The 22,988-nt window shown below is 41.3% G+C and overlaps 1 protein-coding gene and 1 long non-coding RNA gene across 8 annotated transcripts in view; one reads left to right on the top strand and one right to left on the bottom strand.

Moving 5' to 3' along the window:
• The window catches only part of TMCC3 (transmembrane and coiled-coil domain family 3), a 271,611-nt gene that overhangs the window by 117,406 nt on the left and 131,217 nt on the right, over positions 1–22,988 (bottom strand). The window lies entirely within an intron of this gene.
• LOC140602884 (uncharacterized) lies at positions 509–11,608 on the top strand. The gene is made up of 2 exons (XR_012005841.1): positions 509–1,116; positions 11,230–11,608. It is a non-coding gene; the product is annotated as an uncharacterized lncRNA (long non-coding RNA).

Here is a 22,988-nt window from a genome sequence, read left to right on the forward strand (position 1 = left end):
CACCGTCTGGCAAAGGTGGGGCTTGTGGACCATTAGCTGCTCCCCCAGAGTCCAGCTCGCCCTGACGCACCGAGTGTGCACTGAGCAACTACCGCTTCAGTGAGCACACGTGTGACTCAGGAGGAGCGACTGCTCCCCGCCAGCTGGCCTGCGCGCTCTCCCTGGACCCGGCCCTCTCACGCCTGGTCACCCCACTCCCGGAGTCACCTTCCCACTTAGTGTTGTTGTCCCCGCTCCCCCATGGAGCCGAGTCCGTGATGTCAATCCCCGCCCCAGCAGCCAAACAATAATTTCCAACTAAAAACACGGCCTTGGCCATTGCCTCAGGGAGCCGGGGAGCAAGGAGGCACCACGCCAAGGCCCTGTGCGTTCAGTACTCCAGTACTCGGGCTGACACAATGGTTTAGCACGTTTCTGTTTTCCTCCTCTGGAGGAAAGCTGGTTTCCAAGAAGGATTTCCCCTCTTTGTGTTCCCTCTTTGTTCACAGCTTTAGTGTTTGCTTTTGCTTTTTATCTTTGCAATAATCCTTGCGGTTTCAAGAATCTGAAGAGATTCTGGACTAGAGTCCCTCACCCTTCCCTGAAAATCTCTCTGGTTCATGCCAAAGGGGGCTGACACATTTTCCTCGTTTTCCTTTCACATCACAAAGAAGTCATGTGAACAAACTTGTTATTTGTTTAAGGATTTTTTTCCCCTACGTCTTCAGTCAAGGTTTTGTGTGACAAGAAATTCAGGTCAATGGAATTTCTGGATTCCTGGAGAGAGGGTTCCGGATGGCATGGGCTGCAAACCCGCTGATCCATTTAGAAGTCCGGCAGGGTGGAGGAGGTGGAGGGCCTCTTTGCCTGGAAGCGAACAGCTGTGCCCCCACAAAGCAGGTGGGGGGCTGACCTCCAGGACTCGTTCATCCACGGCAGGGGGATGCGGGCTGAGGCTTCCAGAGTTTCTGGAGCAGCAGCAGGAGCGACACACTGAGGGCACCTCCAGCAGAATATGATCTCCACGAATCAAGGAGGCTTCTTTTTGCTTTGTTCACTATGTTCTCAGCATCTAGCTCTATGTGCAAGTTATGACTGGTATTCAGTAAATATTTGTGGAACGAATGAATGAATGAGGTAAGAATTCTCTTGATTAAGAAGTTTTGAAAAAGTTTAAAACCTGCTGTTGTCACATTTAATTTTCCAAGAAAATATCTGTAATTCTATGGAAATCCCAGTTTGATGTGGCCTGGAGAATAAAACAAGACCAAAGCTTTTCTTTTTTTTTTTTTTTTTTTTGCCATCTATGACAAACCAAAAAAGGGACTTCAGGCAAAAATCATGGGGCCTAGTGTGGCCAAATATGGTACCAGGTAGGAGGTGAAAACCTAATAACAACTCAGGGTCATGAGTTCGAGCCTATTAGGCATAGAGCTTACTTTAAAAAAAAAAGATGCATACATAGAGCTATAGCAATGTGAATTATTATGCATGTGTACACAGAGATATATAGAGTTACAACTTACTGAGTACTTGCCTCATGCCAGACACTATTTTCTTACTTGAGCTACAGTTGACATACAGTATTTTATTACTTTTAGATGTGTCAGACACTAACTTATCCCATACTACTAAGGCAATTTCCATTTTACAGATGCAGAAATTGAGTTTCTGAGAAGTTAAAAAAAAAATGATTGAATACAAGGAAACCTTAAAAATAAGGTGATTCTTCCTTTGCCCACTGAAAATTACTTCCTTCCTAAGATACACACGTACACACATGAACACACACCACATCTTTATTCATTCTATCGATGGACATTTAGGTTGCTTCCCTATCTTGGCTGTTGTAAGTAATCCTGCAATTAAGAGAGGGGGGCATATATCTTTTCCAATTAGTCTTTTATTTTCTTTGAATAAATACTCATGGTGTGATTACTAGATTATGTGGTAGTTCTATTTTTAATTTTTGGAGAATTCACACTGTTTTCCACAGTGGTTGCACCAGTTTGCATTCCCACCAACAGTGTATGAGGGCTCCTCTTTCTCCACATCCTCACCAACATGTTATTTCTTTTTGTCTTTAGCCATTCTGACAGGTGTGAGGTGATATCTCACTATGGTTTTGATTTGCATTTCCCTGATGATGAGTGATGTTGAGCATCTTTGCATGTGTCTGCTCGCCATCCATTCAGATCCTCTGCCCTTTTTAAAATCAGATTTGTTTTTCTGGTGTTGAGTTCTGTAAGTTCTTTATGTGTTTTGGACATTAATCCCTTATCAGATGTATCATTTGTGAATAGCTCATTTCCCATTTTGTAGGTTGCTTTTTCATTTTGTTGATTGTTTCCTTTGCTATTCAAAAGCTTTTTATTTTGGTATAGTCCTAATAGTTTATTTTTGCTTTTGTTTCCTTTCTTGAGGAGACATATTCATAAATATACTGCTATGGCCAATGTCAGAGAAATTACTGCCTATGTTTTCTTTTAGGCATTTTACGGTTTCAGATCTCATATTTAGGTCTTTAATCCATTTTTAGTTTATTTTTGTATCTGGTGTAAGAAAGTGATCCAGTTTCATTCTTTTGCATGTAGCTGTCCAGTTTTCCCAGCACCAATGTGGAAGAGACTATCTTTCTCCCGTTGCATACTCATTCCTGTTTCATCTAGATTGATTGACCATAGAGGTGTGGGTTTGTTTCTAGACTCTATTCTGTTCCACTGGTCTATGTGTCTGTTTGTGCTTATACCATGCTATTTTGATTACTAAAGCTTTAGAGCCTAGCTTAAAATCCGGGAACATAAATACCTCCAGATTTTTTTTTCTCCCCTCAGGGCTAGAGTTTCTTTAACCAGTAATTGTTAGATAGGAAAACTTGGGTTTGGAGGCCACAGATGAGATTTCATTTGTTGAATTTGAATCAGAAACACAGACACTGAATCTAAGGCTACACCAAAGAATATGAGAATAAATAGATTAAAGGAAGAAATCTAAGACCCATAATATTTTTCTTCCAGGGAGATGAATAATGTATAATCAGATGTCTATTAATACTTTTTATTTGATTCCATATACATATATCAAATGTCTTCATCATTGCTAGAGCCACTTTTTGAGTAAACGAACAGTTTTCTGGAGTCTGTTTACTATGCCTATTATGTTTCCTCAGTAGAAACACACATGAATACAAACACAGCCCCCTCTTCCACCATGTTGTTTAAATAGTTGCATATTATCACAGGATATTTATCCATTCTCAGAATTGAACACTGGATTGTTTCCAAATGCTCAGTGTTCACAAGGGCACTAAAATAAACACCCTTATAGATAAACCTGTACATAAGTTCTTAATGATTTCTATAGGACATCGCTATGTCAAAAGTGTCAACGGTCAAAACCTTATTCCTAAAGTGGGTTTTTTTTTTAGGATTAAAAAAAATTTTTTTTAAGTATAGTCTACTCCCCATCATGTGGCTCAAACTCAGGACTCCAAGATCAAGAGTTGCATGCTTTACCAACTGAACCAACCAGGTGTCCCCTAAACCCTGCCTAAGGTTTTTTTTAATCCACACTGACAAACTCTCCAGAAAGATTTTATCTGTCAGCATACTCTGTAGTAAGGTAAATGTTTCATTATGTTTTTCTGGTATCATCCTTGCTACATTTGTCAGAGTTTGGCTTTAGCACTCAATATACTTTCTAAAACAAACAAACAAACAAACAAACATTTTTATTTAAGTATAATATATAAGAAGCTAGGTAGGTCAAGCTCATAATCTAAAGCATGCAATCAAAAAAATAAAAATAAAAAAAAAATAAAGCATGCAATCTGAACAATTTTATATCTCTGTAACACCATCCAAATCAAAATATAAGAAATTTTCAACTTCTAGGATGCCTGGGTGGCTCAGTCAGTTGAGCATCTGATTCATGGTTTCAGCTCAGGTCGTGATCTCAGGGTTGTAGGACCAAGCCCTATATCAGTCTCCATGCTCAGCATGGAGTCTGTTTAAGATTCTCCCTCCCTTTACCTGCTCCTCCCACTTGTGCTCTCTCTCTAAATAAATAAATCTTCAAAACAACAAAAATAAAGAAATTTTCGACTCCCCAGAAGGTTTCATTACAAGTCTTCTAAATCAATACCTCCCTAACCCCATTCCAGCATAAAAGGCATAATCTTTTTTTTTTTTTTTTCTCTTAATTTCTCTCACCATGGGCAACCTGGGTGGTTCAGCGGTTTAGCGTCGCTTTCAGCCTAGGGTGTGATCCTGGAGACCCAGGATCAAGTCCCACATTGGGCTCCCTGCATGGAGCCTGCTTCTCCCTCTACTTGTGTCTCTGCCTCTTTCTCTCTCTCTCTCTCTCTCTCTGTGTCTCTCATGAATAAATAAATAAAATCTTTAAAAAAAAAATTCTCTCACCATCAGTTCATTTTACCTGTCCCTGAACTTCATACAGGTACTCTTTTTGTGTCTGGCTTCTTTTACCCAACATAATATCTTTGAGATTCATCTATAGTTTTGCATGTGTCATTAGCTCATTATTTTATTTTATTTTTTAAAATTTATTTGAGAGAGAAAGTGCATGAGTGGGGACAAGGGCAGGGAGAGGGACAAGCAGACTCTGTGCTGAGGGCACAGCTCAATGTTGGTCTTGATCTCACCACCCAGAGATCATGATCCCAGCCAAAAAGAAGAGTTGGCCACTCAACCAATGAACCACCCAGGCGCCCCTAGCTCATTATTTTAATAATCAGTTCACTGCTTTTATTGCTGTGAAGTATTTCACTATATGAGTGAACCACAACTTATTTTATCCATTTCCCTGTTGATGCCTATTTGTTATTAGTTTGGAGCCTTTATGAAGAAGGGTGCTATAAATACCCTTCTACATGTCTTTTTGGTGGATATATGTATACACTCATTTTTCTTGCATATAGACCTAAGAACTGTTGTTCGTGGGATAGGTATTTTTATGGCTTCAGTGGAAACTGCCAGTTATTCAAAATCAACGACTTAATTTACATTCTCACGAGTGAGGTGTGAGTTCCGGTTATTCTACATGGTTACCAACATATTGTCTGAACCTTAAGGCTCTTGGTAGATATGTCATGCAGAGCTTTTACATGTTCAATTTATATTTCAGTAATTTATTCTGGGTTTCACCTGTAGTACACAGAGTACAATAACAAAGAGGACAGTTAATTCCAAGTGGTTGATTCCTGGTAGAAAGTGTCCCAATTATCATCCTGGTCAGCATGTTTCAGACTACCTAACACACAAAAAGATGGGAGAATAATCCCTATGGCCTTTCAAGTCAAGCCATTTACCTCCAAGATGAACCACTAAGATGGATAGTCCACAATATGCCACAGAGTCAGCAATCTAAAATCAAGGGCACTCTTGGGGCACTCGGCTGGCTCAATTGGTAGAGCATGTGACTCTTGATCTCAGCGTTCTGAGTTTGAGCCTCAGGCTGGGTATGGAGATTACTTAAAATCTTAAAAAAAAAAAAAAAGCTAAGGGCAGTTTTATTTAAAATCTAAACAGCATAAGAGATTCATATTTAATTACTAATGCATATTATACTCATATTAAAACTTCCCATCTCCATGAGAAATCTCAAAAACTGTGCAGACTAAGGGAAGCCACATCTGTCTCTGAGAAGGATGTATTCTTATATTCATTTATGTAAGTGAACTGAGGTGTTTTTTTTTTTTTTTATAAATTTTTATTTATTTATGATAGTCACACAGAGAGAGGGAGAGAGGGAGAGAGAGGCAGAGACACAAGCAGAGGGAGAAGCAGGCTCCATGCACCGGGAGCCCGACGTGGGATTCGATCCCGGGACTCCAGGATCGCTCCCTGGGCCAAAGGCAGGCGCCAAACTGCTGCGCCACCCAGGGATCCCGTGAACTGAGTTTTTTAAGAGGATGGCTCGTGCAATAGTGAATCGGCTTCAAAAGCTAGGTAGAAGTACCAACTGTCATCCTTTTTTGTCTTCCAACTAAATCACTGTCAGAGACTTTCCACATGTGCATTCATAAAAAGCAATTTGTGACTACCTGGTGGATCCAGCCATCTGTTCAACAGCTGGAGCTAAGAATGTCTGAATCTGTACAACCACCAGGAAGTGTGATCTTGGTGTGCAATGCAGTTGTCTCACCATTTCCTAGTCATGCCTAAGGATCTCAGCAGCGCTGATTATCTTCCACCTGCCCCTCAGGATTGCTCTGCTTGCTCTGGGAACCCTCGGAGATGCATTGCATCTAGGGGCTTCTAGCTGGGCTTACCCCTGGAGAAACTGGGAGGGGACGGGAAGGGAGAAAGGAGTGAGGCTGAGTATTCATCTCTTCATTTTCCTTGTCTGTGTCTCGCTGGCTGCATTCCTTAACCAAAAGTCACAAGTATGGTCAGGCAACTCCTTCCACATGGTGTCTTATCCCTGGGTTCTGGTAACTACTCCCTCTCTCTTCGGGTCTAAGGCTAGAGTCAGCACTTCTGCTACCCACCTGAAGTAGTCCTACTCTATCTCCTGAATTGTCTCTCCTCTTTTGTAAGGAGGTTCTTTATACATTTTTTTTAAAGTAGGTTCCATGCTCAATGTGGAGCCCAACACAGGGCTCAAGCTCACAACCCTGAGATCAAGACCTGAGCTGAGATCAAGAGTTAGATGCTTGGGTGCCTGGGTGGCCCAGTAAGTTAAGCATCTGCCTTCAGCTCAGGTCATGATCCCAAGGTCTTTAAAAAAGAATAATTAACCCTTATAACAGTCTTCTGAAGTAGATGTCATTTTCCTCATTTTAAAGATGAGAAAACTGAGGCCTCATGAGTTATGTCACAAGCAGAAAAGAAATCAGTTCTTGACAGGAGATAAAAAAGGCTATAGTGATTTGCTCTCTGTGCTTTCTATGTAAGTAGAAATTCTTCTATGAGCCATAATTTCCAAAAGATAACTAATGTGTTGGTCAACTGAAATGTAAATACACACATAATATGCATACACAACACATGCACATAGACATACTAAAAACCAGAATAAAAACCATGGTATCTTTACCTAATAAGTACCCTTGATTTTTTTGAGTCCTTGATCAATAAAATACCCTATGCTTACTGAATGCAACTACTGAGTGCACTTGCACTAAAAGATTTGGTTGATGCCTTCTTAAAATATTCTGTGAAGAGCTATGGCACCAGATATCTTGGATCTTTAATTGAGGATAAAAGTGTCTTTGGGGAGTTAAAGGGAGTCTATGATTTTATGACCATGTAAGAGAAAAACACTTACGTAAAAAGAAATGCCATTCTTTAAAATGGATCTTCTCATTGTTCAATACATTTAATTAACCTGAAAGAAGTCTGACTACTTCCTTTGTTTCACATTTTTTTTACACCATATACATTTAGGATCTTAAAATCTCCTGCCACTTTACATATATACCTTATTTCTATTAAAGGCCAATAATAAAACATTTAAGAATCTTCTGCTATACTTTTTAAAATAAATTGTTTTTTTTAAAGCAAAGAAATTGGGGTGGCTCAGCTGGTTCAGCATCCAACTCTTGATTTCAGTTCAGGTCATGATCTCAGGGTCATGGTACTGAGCCCTGTGTCGAGGTCTGAATTCAGTGTGGAATCTGCTTGTCCCTCTCCCTCCGCTCCTCCCACTGCTCACATGTACACTCTCTCACTCTCTTAAATATATAAATATATAAATACATAAATAAATAACATCTTTAAAAAAAAAAAAGGAAAAACAATTCATCTGAATCCTGTCTGACACCAGATCTGTATGCATTCTATCATCACCAGGTCACACTCCCCTTTAGCTGCCTACCCTGGGCCGGGTTTCACAACCCATGTAAGATATACTACTTATGTGACCATGGCCCTCACGCCCTTCTCCCCAGCTGAATGATAGAAGAGAGTCCTCTTTCTAGTTGATTCTCAGAATGCCTCCTAACATGCTACCTCAACCAGCCACTAATTATCAATCGGAGTAGACCTGTGAGGTGAAACTCATTTGTCAGCCCTGCAGGAAAACATTACTTCAGGTGAATAGGACAAAATCAGATTTAACAAAGAATGTGTGCTCCATAGATCAGGAACTTTGTTTTGTTCACTCCTAGTTTTCAGGGCCTAGGAAAATGTCTAGTACATAGAAGGCACTCAGTAAATATTTGTTGAATGGATGAAGGAAGGAAGGAAAGGAAAAAAAGGAAGGAAGTTGTGATCTATAGCACCAGTACCATGCCTTCAGGAAATTTATAGAAAATGAAGACAGACGAAAGAAGAACATAAACAACCCTAATGCAAAACAGCCTAAGACAGGTACCATAAAAGCTTTGTGGGTCAAATGAGAAAAGAGAGTAAATTGTTCTGAGTAACACAGCATTTAAAAAGAAATATGGTAATGCTTTCAAGCATCTATGTCCAGGCAGATACACTGATGGGCCTCCTTTAATAAGCAGATGAAAATATTTACAATTAGTAACACCATTTGCCTTACACTGTTTATAATTTAATAAATAAATCTCTTCTTGGGGCACCTGGGTGGCTCAGTCGGTTAAGCACCTGACTTCACTTCAGGTCATGATCTCCGGGTCCTGGGATGGAGCCCCTTGGAGGGCTCCCTGCCCAGCTTGGAATCTGCTTTTCCCTCTTCCTCTCCCTTTGCCTCTCCCCCTGCTCCTGTATGTGTGCACCTGCGCAAGTGCATGCATTCTGTTCCTCTCAAATAAATAAATTTTTTTAAAAATAAAATAAATAAATAAACAGATCTCTTCTTTTTGGAGTGAGCATACAGGACTTTCAACTCAAAATCTGAGTAGGTGAGTCTGAATGAATGAGAGCTTGAAGTATTTTAATATGAGCCTCAAAGGCAATCACATGTCGTCCCCTTCTCACTGAAACCTATCAGATTTATAGGATCTGATAAAGATCCTCTCTTATGTAGAGTCTTTCTTCGCCTTTCACCCTAACATGGACGTATCTTTAATTTTCTAATTGTAAAATTCATATATATATATATATATATATATATATATATATACACACACACACACACACACACACACTTGTTCTAAAAAGTTTCCAAAATATGAAAGTCCAGGGATCCCTGGGTGGCGCAGCGGTTTGGCGCCTGCCTTTGGCCCGGGGCGTGATCCTGGAGACCCGGGATCGAATCCCACATCGGGCTCCCGGTGCATGGAGCCTGCTTCTCCCTCTGCCTGTGTCTCTGCCTCTGTCTCTCTCTGTGTGACTATCATGAATAAATAAATAAAATCTTTAAAAAAAAAAAAAAAAAAGAAAGTCCAGAAAGTAGAGGGCACAGGGCACCTGGCTGGCTCAGTCAGAAGGGCATGTGACTCCTGATCTCAGGGTTGTAAGTTCAAAGCCCATGTTGGGTACAGCGATTACTTAAATAAATAAAGTTTTAAAAAAAAGAAAAAAAAGAATGTAAGTCGAGGGCGGAAAGCAAGCCATTTCCTCTCCCCCAATCATTCAACTCTTACCCCACCCAAATGACAACAGGGTCAGCAAACTATGGCCTGTGGGCCAGATCTGGCCTGTTGCTTGTTTTTGTACAGCTTGGAAGCTAAAAATGGTTTTTATATTTTTAAATGGTTGAAAAAAAATCAAAAGAAAAATATTTTGTGGCATGTGAAAATTTAATGAAATTCAGTTTTCAATGTCCATAAAATTTTATTGGCACATGGCCATGTCCATTTGTTTATGCATCGTCTGTGGCTGCTTTCTCACCAGAGTTGCAGACTAAGTAGCAACCCTGCTCTAACACAGTCGATCCTGTCAGCCTTTCTGAAAAACCCCTTTTTCTAACTCATTCTCTTTTATCCATCCACCTATAGGCCAAATTATTCGATGGAATGCCTCCTGTTTGTCAACCTGCCTATTTTATTCAGGTACACCACAGCATCTTAAGTTTTCACAAGCCAAACACCTATCCAACAGGCATCTCACCACCAGTCATAACCGTATTAAGTTTCTCAAAGGTCTTTTACCTCTGCTATACTATACATTCAAGAGCAGTTCTTCCCCTCCTTGCTTATCTTATAGAGAGTACAAGCATATCCGCACAAACTAGAAATGGCTGAGGTGCAATGGGAACAATGATCCCATGACTTTCCTTTGGAGTAAACACACCACCCTAGTAATCAATCACTCTCCAACTTGGCCTGTCAGGCCTCATGGAACACACCCTATGTAATTGTGCTGTCTTGTTGGGAAAATATTTGCCAAGCAAATGTCTTGTGTGAGTGGGGAGCTCCAAAGAAAACTGTTAGATGATATTCTTTTGCCCTTTTAGCTAATGTGAGGAACTAACTTTAGACTGTGTAGCTCTTTTACCTAATTTCCAGTGACTCATAGATTCATATACAGTCTGATTTTACATTGATTCAGCTTCTGCAATTATTCTGATGGAGCTTTGTTGACACTCTACCAACAAATGTGTTTTTTCTTAGAAGACTCCAATTTAGTCAGTAAGTGCATACTAATGTGGGTGGTCTTTGGTAATTGGCTTTAGTGAGGACAGAGAAAAAACATCTTTATGCAAGACTGGTTTCTGGGACTGAATTTCAGGGCTGGTTTGAATTAAGAGTTACATTTTCCCTAGAGGAGACTTCCTGTGATACAGTAATATTAAAGGAAATGAAACTTTTTGAGCTCACATTTAATCTAACTTATACTGGCTCAGCAAAGCTGGCACGTGTTCCGGTTACCTGTGGCTGCATAACATACCATCCCCAAATTTAGCAGCTTAAACAGCAAAAGCCATTTCTTTATTTGTGAAGTCTGCAATTTGGACAGGGCTCAGTGGAGACAGCTCATCTCGGCTCATCATGTGGCGCTAACTGGGGTCACTCAACTGAGGCTGGAGGATACACACCTATGGCTGGAAAGTTGGTGCCAGCTATGGGCTAGGAGCTCACCTGGAGCTTCTGGCCAGCATCCTTACTTCCTTTCCCTCTGGGCCTCTTGATGGGGCTCCTTGGGCTTCCTCACATCATGGCAGCTGTATTCTAAGAGTCAGTGCCCAAGAAAGCCATGGCAGATGTGCAAGTCTTCTTATTGTTCACCTTGTATGTCACACAGTGTCATTTTCATTGCATTCTACCAATTAAGCAAATCACCAAAGTCAGCTTAAATTCAAAAGGAGGTGAATCTGATCCCACATTCCAATAGGAAGGGTAGCAGAAAATTTATGGCCATTTTTATTCTTCCACAGAACATAAAAGAACAATGTAAATGTGTCTCTGTAAAGCATGCTTTGGATATTGCATAGAGTGGCAGCACAGAGAAGCCAAGAAGAGAGTCAGAGTGCCTCGTGACTGAACGCTCTCCTGGGACGAGGCAAGCACAGGCCACCTGGGTGTGATTTGAGTTTGGTCATGGACCAGTATGACCATGAACAGGACTGCCTGACCTTTCCATGTCCACATATCCTCATCTACAAAGAAGGGAAAATAATGATGTCTATTGCTTATGGTCTGTCCGGAGAAATCAAGACTCTGCTTTTTAATCAATCAAAAACCTTTAAAACACTGATGAACAACATGTATAGAAAAATACAAAAATAAGTAATCTATGAATTTTCACAAACTGAATAGACTCATCTGATCACCATCCAGACCAAGAAATGGAACACAGCTAAGACTGGGAAGACAACAGGGAGTGGTAGAGACTTTGCTCCCTCTAATAGAGACAGCACACTCTTGGCTATTGCCAGTGGGTGCCACATAGGGATACAAGTGGCATGGCAGGCTGAAGAGAGTGGCAGAGGGCCAGACATAGCCCACAGGCTCCTTCTTAGAACTTTGCAGGAGAGTCTGGAACAGTGGTAAGGGGATGGAAAGATAGGAAGGGACTGAAGCCCATTCAAGGAGATGTCAGCATAAGAGAGGCCCACATTTTCGGTACAGCTAAGCAGGACAAGCATCATGCGTATGGAATGGGCTCAAGGTTCTGGAAGGAATCTTGGCTTGAAGTTGTCCTAACCTTTCCTGATTCCAGGAAAGACTCAGGGACAAACCTGCCACAAAGCCAAGTGCTCACCCTGCACATGTGCCACCTATTTTAATCACTAAACATTGTAAGGAGCTCCACTACTGTGACCAACTGTCCTAAATCTTTCTCCTGCACACACCCTCTTTTCTCCTTTCCAATCAGAGGGAGACTTTTACTCTCTCCTTTCCTCACTGTCTTACCTTGCATTTTTATATCTTGCCCTTCTGCGTAGAATTCCTATGGTTCTCTCTCTCTTTCTCTCTTTTGAAATGTCTCATGGTACATGTACTGTTGGAAGATTTGGGCACTTCAAATCCTTTTTTGGAAGGAGACAGATACAGTTAGTAAAATGAAAACAAAGTCTTGCTCACAGCTCCATCTCTGAAGCTGGAGGCGTCTGGGAGATCTCTTCACATAATCTCTTCACCCTGCTACGGCACATGGTTGCAGTAGTGGCGGATGGAATCCTGAGTAGTGGTAGGAGGAGGGGAAATCTGGAATCGTCAGCAACTAACTGCATAACTGGCAGATCTAGGGAGCCCATGGGATGCAGCTGGTAAAAGCAACATCAGGAGAAGCTTGATTTATTCAGGAACATTTGGAATGAACTACCACCTGAACATCATACATGTGCCTGCAGCATACTAAATAAGACCATGCACAGGGACGCCTGGGCGGCTCTGTGGTTGAGCGTCTGCCTTTAGCTCAGGGCATGATCCCAGAGTCCTGGGATCGGGTCCTGCGTTGGGCTCCCTGCAGGGAGCCTGCTTCTTCCTCTGCCCGTGTCTCTGCTTCTCTTTGTGTGTCTCTCATGTATAAATAAATTAAAAAAAAATTATTGTGCACAGCCAAGAGTTAAGCTTAGTGCCCAGCAAACAGCAGGTGAGCTATAAAACTCCTTCCCTCTCCTACCCCCTTCCTCCCTTCTATGTCTCTATCTGGCTGTACTGTACGTGGTTACAGGTTATTTACATATGAACCCTGCTAGTTACAGCAGTGCTTTTTCTTAAGCTCTTCTCCCTGACTGAACTGCATGGCCACACTGGTTTTCTGTTGACCTGGCAAGAAAGGTGATTTTGAATCATTTCTTTCATGTGTTAAAGGTGAAGTCTCAGGCAGCCCAGGTGGCTCAGCGGTTTAGTGCCGCCTTCAGCTCAGGGCCTGATCCTGGAGACCCGGGATCGAGTCCCACGTCGGGCTCCCTGCACGGAGGGAGCCTGCTTCACCCACTGTCTGTGTCTCTGCCCCTCTCTCTCTCTCTGTGTCTCTCATGAATAAATAAATAAAATCTTTAAAAAATAAATAAAAATAAAGGTGAAGTCTCTAGTTCAGGAATGTTGAGTGTTTGGGGAACTATATTTTGTCATAAATCATGATCACCTTGGAGGCAGTATGATGGTACAGCTCGTTTGTTCACGTATGTCAACATTTTATGCTCAGCATACACGTTATTGGGACATCTAGGCACTTTAAGTACATCTAGAAAGAGGCAAGGCACAAATTAACAAAATCAAAGTGAAGAAAGAGATGTTTTTCCCCCTTGAAATCTCACTTTTTTTCTACCCGGTTTTCCTTACATATAATGCTTTTTTACCAAACACTGTCTTGAGTATTTTAACTAATGTAGCATAAAAATAAAACTACAAAATAACTATGTATTGGTTCCTTGCTGGTTAAAAGAGTACTAGATTCTTCACGCTGAGAATAAAAATCCTTAATAGTTAGGATGAGCTACAACTTTTATTTAAGAAAATCAGGATTATTTAGGAGAGTATGAGTGATGATGAGAACATGTTTTAGGCTCTACAAATAGTAGTAGTTTATGGGACAAAGATAGTTTATACCACTCAGAATTTGGCAAGGAGAGTCTACATTTTGGTTTAGACCTTAAAATATTTTTATTTGCATCTACATTTTAAAGGCATTTAAGTGTTAGTATGTTATTCTGGAAATACAAATGCACATATCTAATTTTATATAAACTGGACTATAAAGTCATTTTGAAACCGTTTTTTCACAAACTTAATAATGCAAGTCTTTATTTTACAATAGCTATATCTACAAGGTTAAAATTATTAAATCTATGTTTAGATATTATATCCAGTGTTTCACTATTTTAGATGATCGTAATTTACAGTTATCTTGACATGCCTGTCCCACTATTTCCTCAGGATAGTCTCTCTTAGTAGTGGAATATACTGGAACAAAGAATGTACATATTTTAAAACTTGAAATGTAGACTTCAAACTTTCCTCCCAAAGGATCCTATCGATTTACATTTCCACCAGAGTGCTCTTCCCCATACCATTCCTAGCACAGGAATCTTCATTTCTTTACTATCTTTACCATTTCATTGGCATATTTATATTTATATATAATACATATATATGTATGTATATGTAATTTTAAAAATTGTATTTCTTAAGCAATCTGCACACCAAATGTGGGGCTCAAACTTATGACCCTGAGATCAAGTGTTGCAAGCTGCATCGACTGAGCCAGTCAGGTGCTCCTCACTGTCATGTATTTTTAGTGACATATCTTTGATTATCTGTGAGGCTTATTTTTCTCATAAATTTCCTGCCATCTGAATTTCTTCTGTTGTGAACTGCCTATTTATGGTCCACGCAGGTATGGCAGTCTTGGTCATGGTTTTACCACACACATTACTAATGCGTAGCAGACATCACAGGCCTCCAAAGGCCTGTATGCACTTCTGAAACAACTGTGGCTGTAAAATATAAATAGGGCGAGACAGAAAAAGGAATGATTCAAACAAAGCTCTTAACTTCTTGTCTGAAGTAAACAAAACATGCTCTCCGGTGCGGGTCAACACAATGAACATTTCTTGCTAAAGCAAAAGGGCTGGTTCCAGCTGCTAAGTCAGTTAAATAAATAATGTTCTACTTGGCAGCATGACTTTAATTCCTTTTGCAAATAAAAGGGGCTCACAGCTACTTCCAGTTTGAGCAGTACATTACTGACAACAGGATAAATATATCCACACGCAGACCTATATACATATAAAGCAAGAGTCCAATGTTTTACAGAAAGTCCAATAACTATCTTATTATTTAATCCAGTTCATCTTTCTTTCTTAAACTGGGACATAAATGCCAAATACAGCCAAGCTACAGATCCCTTTAAACAAAACATCTGAAATCCAAAAGCCCTTTCCAAATATTTTATCACTTCAAGTGTTAAACAGTATCTTGTATTCAAGGATGTGTCCCTGGTCCTGCAAGCTCATCCCTTCCTTTTCCTGGTTTGCCTCCTATATTTATTATTTCCATCCTATGGCATGGCTATCTTCCCTGGTAGCAGGCTGGAGACTTTGGCATAATCTCTCCTTCTCCCCCGCCCTCTGTACCTAATCAACTGCCAAAGTGTGGAGATCTCTCTTGGGATATACATATATATCAACTTTTCATCTCAGAATAGTTTTATATTTATAGCAAAATTGCAACAAGAGTGCACAGTCGTCGTATCCTGCCAACCTAGATCCCCCTAATGTCTGTGACAGCTCCTCACATTTTTCTCTGTGTGTGCCTGTGTTTTCCCACATTTTCCTTGTTTTTGATAACCAGCACAATTTTGGGGAATACTGGTCAGGCATTTTAGAGACTGTCCCTCAATTTGGGTTTGCCTGACGTTTTTCTTATGTTGAGACCGAGATAGCCAGTTTTTTGGAGGACGGCCACAGAAGCCAAGTGTCATTGTCATCACGTATCAGGGGTGCATGCTACCCCCACGACTCGCCACTGATGTTAATCCTGATCACAAGGCTGAGGTGACATTTGCCAGGCTTCTCCATTCCCTCTCCTTTTCCATTCCCAATTTGCAGATGAAGAAATGGAGGTCAGCCGTTGAAGGACTATGTCAGGGTTAAAAAGTACAACTGCAATCGCAACGCAAGGCTTCTCACTCCTGGCTGGGTGTTTCTTCTCAATACCAGGGGCTGGCAAACTACCATGGACTGTGGGCCAAGTCTAACCGACTGCCTGTTTTTATAAGGCCCGCAAGCTAAGCATAGTTTTTGTATTTTCAAGTGGTTAAAACACATATCAAAAGAATAATATTGGGCAGCCCCGGTGGTGCAGCGGTTTAGTGTTGCCTGCAGCCCAAGGTGTGATCCTGGAGACCCAGGATCGAGTCCGAGGTCCAGCTCCCCACATGGAGCCTGCTTCTCCCTCTGCCTCTCTCTCTCTCTGAATAAAAAATAAATAAAGATTGATTATCAATCCATATTTAAAGAAATGTTTAAAAAAACCAAAAGAATAATATTTTGGGACATGTAAAACTAATGTGAAATTCAAACTGCAAACAAAGTCGACCAGGTGTGACTATCCTCTTTGTTCGTGTATCGCCCAAAGCCACTTCCAGGACACAACGGCCAAGTTCGGCCAGCTGGGGCAGAGCCTGTACGGCCCAGGAAGCTTAAAACATTGACTGTCAGGCCCTGGACAGAAAACTCTGGCTGGCCCTGTACGACACCTTGATGCTAACTAGCCACCAAGCAGCCTTGGCACAGGCACAGGATGGAGAAAAGCCTCGGCCCTTCTCTTAGCTGCGCAATCTATGTTTTAAACGAGACCCCCTGAAACGTGTCTTTAGGGGCCCAGGTGTGAGGTGGGCTGTGCCTTGACGCTCTCAGTGATGAAATCATACCCATGGGGGGGAGGGATCGGGGTGGGGGCAAGGCGGGGATGCCGAGACGGGGGACGCAGAACAGAGGGAGACATCAGAACTGGGCAGTGGAGGGGAAACTCCCTCAGCTAACACATGACATGGGAAATTTTTGCAAAGGGCCCAAACCTTTACCCCGGGAGACTATGTGCCAGAGCAGGCGTCTGTGCCTGCAAAGAAGGGCATTCTTAGAACCTTTCCCCACTGGTCTGCAAGGCTCAGCTGCTCCAGCACCATCTAGAGAAAGCCCCTTGCAGCCTGCTCCCTCATGCACAGTTTGACTGACCCCCCTCATTCCTATCCACAAGCGGCAAAGCTGGCTCTGTGCCCCACTCCGAGGCTGCTCTCTATTTCTAGCTCTAGGAAATGACAGAGATGTCCCATGATAACTGTATTCCAGGGTGTTATTTTTAAGTATCTGATTTTTTATTTTTTATCGTATATATAATACAGAAAACTGCTTTTTATCCCTCCAAGCCTTTATGAATAGTCATTTTTCTCTTTCTGAATTCCTATCAAATGCCTATGAAGTTTCTTAGGAGGCCCCTCCTTTCAAAGAGTATTTTGCAAAGCAGAGAAGCAGCTGGCACTCATCAAGATTCAGGAAAATGGGATCATTTCTGGAGAGGAAAATGCAACTGTCACAATAAGACAAAGGGCAAAGGGCAGGCCATTTGAGGAAAGTTCATGGAAGTAGATAATAAGCAAAAGAGCTGACCTTGGGAAGTTCAAGGTTTAGGATGCTGCTGAGGCTGTGTAACCATGCTGACCTCAAGAAATCTACGGTCATTTAACAATTTCTACTTTCCTAAATGTGTTCATCACAGCAACCCTGTGAGGTTTGGAACTAGTCTTGTTCTTCAAGTAAAGCCCAGAGAAATCAAATGGTTCATTTTAGTTACCTCCATGAGGTCAGGACTCATCACTACAAACCCATAACCCTCTTCACGCCTTAGAGCACAGCAAGGGTTCAATAAAGAGTTGGGGGAAAAGTGGCATTTGGCCAGTTAGCAAACCCCCACATCTTCCCTGTCCTGCTATTTACATTGCTAATGGTTAAAGATGACCCCTTGCTGCAGTCAACAACCTTCTCCCTCCTATTCCACTAGCAAAGTGGAACTTGTTGATTCATGACTTGCCAGTTTGGACATCATCTAGAGGCAATCTGCCACTCTGTCAGTCAGCTGCAGAGCCAGAAAAACCAAGATAAAGATTGAACAGCCCCCTTCCTGAGCACTTGAAGTTAATTCCATTTTAGGGGATGGATTAAATTAATCTCAAGAGGCAAATATGGACTTCTCATTATTTATAGAAGATCAGTATTTATAGAGGAGATGCTACCTTTTAATAATTAAGTCTTAAGGTTGTTCTCCAAGCTTACAGATGGGACTGGCTTTACTTAACAGTTTAGCAATAATAGAGGGCAAGATGAGAATTCTGCAGAATCCAGACCAGCATTCTGGTAAAAGCTTATCTATATAATAATAGAGAGGTGAAGATGCATACACACACACACACATACACACACACAAAAGCAGAAGAAAAATCCAGCTGTTTGTTATTTTCTCATAAAGGCAGCCGAACTCTCAATCACAGATTTTGTTCAATTGATTCATTAACCCCTATTTGCATAATGACACGAGTATTTTGAGGCCAGAATTGTCTTTGCAGGAGGCACAGTTAAAAGCAAATGCCATCATAATGCTACACAAAGCATGGAGATGACAAGTGGGCAGTGTCATGGGTTTGCTGAGCCCCTTTTAAAATTTTCTCTTCCCCTTTCAATCTCTGAAATGAACAGGGACTTTCTGGTAATGCCATTTTAGGGACATATTGAGGATAACAAGGCATGAAATTGCTTTGCAACAGAAATCATTTTTCTGATTCAGAAGCGGTGCTGAGGGGTGGGAGTGCAGGTCTATTCAATACCTGGTCTGAATTAGGGATAGCAAAGAAAATATTTAATGCTATTCAACTTAGTCCTGGACTGAGATATTGGTTCTGAGAGATGATGAGAAAAGAATTTATTTAAAAAGAAAACCTAAAGAGCAGAGAGATTGCTTTTGTTATTCCCAAGAAAACAGTATATTGTCCTCAGAATCTGGTAGCAGGCCACCCAGCTATGATGGGATAACTAAATATATAAAGCCTTAGTGTCTGCCAAGGGCAAATTGGTTCCTCAGGCAAAGCAGTAATAAGTCACTGGCTTGATGGTGAAAGCAGCAGTAGGCTTTTTTTTTTTTCCCCAAAGACAACAGAGAGCTTGTAGTCCCCAGAGAGAAAAGTTATTTTCTTGCCAATATTGGTCAAAAGTGCAATTCTTTAGGAACAATTCAGCAAAGGCTTCTCTCCCTCCACTCCACCAAGCCAGGCAATAGAAATGTATTTTCAAACTGAATGTTTTAATAATACTTATGTTTTTGAACAAATGTGATCACAAAGGTGACTTCTATTTGCTTTATAAAATGGAGACAAACTGGGATTGATTGCTTGTGGGGATTTTGTTGGTTTCATATCCTTCTGTAGATGTTATGGAATTTCCAAATCCTGAGACTAGAAGGAACTTGGAGCAGTCACCGATTGGCACTGATCATTGCTCATGGATATCCCCCAGCTTAGACCAGTAGCATCAGCATCATCTCAAAGGCTCTACTTCAGATCTAATTAGAATCTGCTTTTAATAGAGGATCCCCAGGTGGTTTGTATGTACATTTGCATCCCTTTCTTCAATTTGAGAAGCACTCATCTAGCCTACAGATGGCTGGTGGTGGTTTTCAATCTGAAAATCAGAATTGCTTTGGCTTTTGGTAGGACAGGTACCTGGGTAGTGCTAAAACCAACAACAAAAAGAGACCAGCCCTGAAAATTCCCTGAGCAGACAAAACCTGTTCAGCCACTCAAACAAAGTATAATCTAACTTATTTTGCAAGGCTAACTTGACCCGAGACGTGTCTTGCTTATGTTTCTGGAAATCATAAGCAAAACTTAAACTATTTCCCAAAGTTGATAAGAAGTAACCATTGTTCAATTCATTTAAGAAAATTCTAGGGATGCCTGTGCCACTCAGTTAAGTCTCTGACTTTGGCTCAGGTGGTGATCTCAGCATCCTGGGATTAAGCCCGGTTGCAGTAGGGCTCTGCGCTCAGCAAGGAGTCTGCTTCTCCCTCTGCCTCTGCCCTTTCCTCTGCTCTTACTCTCTCAAATAAATGAAAATAAAATAAAACATTGGAGAGCCTGGGTGGCTTAGTTGCTTGAGCCACTGGCTCTTAATTTTGGCTCAGGTCATGATCTCAGGGTCATGGGACTCCACACTTAGCACAGAGTTTCCTTGTCCCTCTCTCTCTGCTCCTGCCCACCCTTCCCTTTCCTACTGTGCATGTGTGTGTGTGTGCACATGCATCCTCCCCATAAATAAAATCTTTTAAAAAATAAAATTCTAGTATTATAACCAATCACTGTGAAGAATAAAGTCATTGCTTTCTCACTATATGAACTGCTCTATGCCAATATCCCCCTGAGCCTCATTCCATGTTTTGGTTTGAGTGTTCCTAGTTTGCAAACTGTCTTTTTGATGTGGGCACAATAAACTTTCACCAGTTACTACTTGGTTTTACCTCTGTTATTTCTGAACTTTGACAGTAGCATGCTCACCTCTGGAAGGCTGAGAGTTGAGAAAGAAAATTAATCAAGGTGCTATTACCAGAAGAACAGGGACTGGATGAGCAGTAAGCAAATCAAAAGATACTCCTAGGGGATCCCTGGGTGGTTCAGCAGTTTAGCGCCTGCCTTTGGCCCAGGGCGTGATCCTGGAGACCCGGGATGGAGTCCCACATCAGGCTCCCTGCATGGGGCCTGCTTTTCCCTCTGCCTGTGTCTCTGCTTCTCTCTCTATCTCTCATGAATAAATAAATAAAATCTTTAAAAAAAGATAATCCTAGAAGTGATCAATTGTTAGGGATGAACATCTGACCCAAGCCAGGTCAATGAGGCTCATCTGTGGGATTTTTGCTCTATCTACAGAGAAGGGAAAGCTCTTGGTTCCGAGGTCATAAGGCTGAGGTTTACCAGAGAAGAAGAGCTACAAGGGCTACTCCTTGTAAAAGGCCTTCCTGAGAATAAAGCAAACTCCAAGCAAACACAGAGCTAAGAAGTAGAGAGAGACCAAGGCCTCATGACATCAGCTGTGCCCTGCACATAGCCACAGATTCCAGGGGGCACAGTCACATTGTTTTAGGAAGCAGCGTGACGGCGCCCCCTGGAGTTGTACAACAACATAGCGGCTCCTCCTGGATATAGCTGTGCCTGATGTAAATATGACCCTGGACTTCTGTTATATGTGCCAATAAATTTTTCCACCTTAAAAAAATTTTTTTTTTGATTTAAGATAGTTTGAGGTATATTTTCAGTGATTTGTAACTAACCCCATGCGGTGACTTTTCAAAATACTCATGTTCATAGCAAGCCCCAAACTTCCTCTCCTAGCCTAGGTGGGGATGGGGACAGGAAAAGCAGTCAGGGGTATACCTTCTGGGAAGGTGTGCATGAATAAATCCTGTATAGGAGGGCAATTTGGTAATTTTTATTAATACTAAAAGGATATTTTAGTACCTTTGGCCTATTAATCCTACTTCTACAAATAAATTCAGTAGATAAATTAGCACATGTGCTGAAGATATATGTTCAAGGATATTCAGTTAAGTTTTGGGGGGATGGCAAAAGATTATATAGGCAAAATGTCCAACAATAAACGACTAATTAATAATGATCCATTTAAACAATAGGACAAACATTCTGTAGCTATTAAGAAAGAACATGACAGCTATACATGTGCTACCCTGGAACACTTCCCAAGATTTATGAAAAAAAAGTAAAAAATGGAATAATATGTATAGCATGCTACCATCTGTGTAAAGAGGATAATTAAATAAATATGTGCATTATATGTGTATATACATTTATGTGTATATATATATAATATGCATAAGCATTTATATAGGAATGGATTTTTTTAAGTAAACTCTACCCCCAGTGTGGGGTGAACGCATGACCCCAAGATCAAGAGTCACACACTCTACCGACTGAGCCAGCCAGGGACTCTATATGGGAACTGTAAATCTTTATAGAAATAGAAACTTAGTGGTGGTTGTTTCTGGCGGGGGGGGGGGGGGGGGGAACAGGCTTGAGAAACAGATCTACTTTATATCCTTTACATTTTGTAACTACTATGTGTCTCTATTACATACTTAATGCCTTGAGCTATCTGGAACTTTTCCCTCCTTCCTCAGAGTTAGGGCCTAAGGAAGGTGGAGATGCATGTCCCAGGCAAGAAGTCCGGAGACCAAGTGATCAGCAGCCTCCTCCTTGGGAAATCAGTCCAGGAGCTGATCATATCATAGCTTCTCAAAAACTCTCTAAAAACCACTGAAAGAACTGAATGTAATCAGCAAAGAAGTAAGAATAGGAATTATTTTCCCTGGGAGCAGAAGGGTACAAAGACGGCGCCCTCAGACCACCCGCCCTGCTGTTGGCACGCTGCAGGGCAGGAACGACTGCCAGCTGCCAGGGCACCAGAGCTGTCCTATGGGTGACTTCTTTCTCTCACGTGGCCTGAATCCTCTCCATGGCTGCTGTCCTGTCCCATTGGCCATTTAGAATTCCAAGTATCCCCTGCTTTTTCAGTGTTCATATTACTTCACTTTGCTTTTACAGAAGACCTACATGAGTACTCATTTTCGATAACCAAAAGAAACCTAGAGGATTTTTTCCGCTTTTAAGAAAAAAAAGGCAGAAACTGAAAATAGTAGTGTTGTTTGCAGTAAGTCATCATAGAAGTAGCACGCCCCTGAGCAGCGAGAATGGCCCCTCCAGGTTACCTACCTGGGGACTCAGCTGCTCAGCATCAAGCACCACAGCTTCGAACTTTGGGAGCTTCTGTGCTTTATTTTGATCTGCGTATCCATTAACAAGATGCATCCTCAGGCATCAGAAAAGCTTTACAGGGGTTATTTTTGGGGTTTAGGAATGCTGAAAAAATGTTTTTCATATAAATTAAGGGCAATCATTTCTTCACTTTGCATCATTTTGGCTTATGAGAAGTTTCATAGGAAACCTTCTATGTGGAAGTTGTGAACCTCCTTCAGAGCACCACCACACTAATTTCTGAAGATCTTCCCTTCTAATACGTGTGTAGCTGGAAACATTTAAGGCTTCAAACGCAATGAAGATGAAAAGTGTAAGCAAGTCTGTGGGTTGATTCTGAAGTTCTGACTCTCCTGATTACCTGAGGAGTAGATG

This window comes from Canis lupus, chromosome 13, assembly GCF_048164855.1.
Source record: "Canis lupus baileyi chromosome 13, mCanLup2.hap1, whole genome shotgun sequence".
In the NCBI taxonomy this organism is placed as follows: domain Eukaryota; kingdom Metazoa; phylum Chordata; class Mammalia; order Carnivora; family Canidae; genus Canis; species Canis lupus.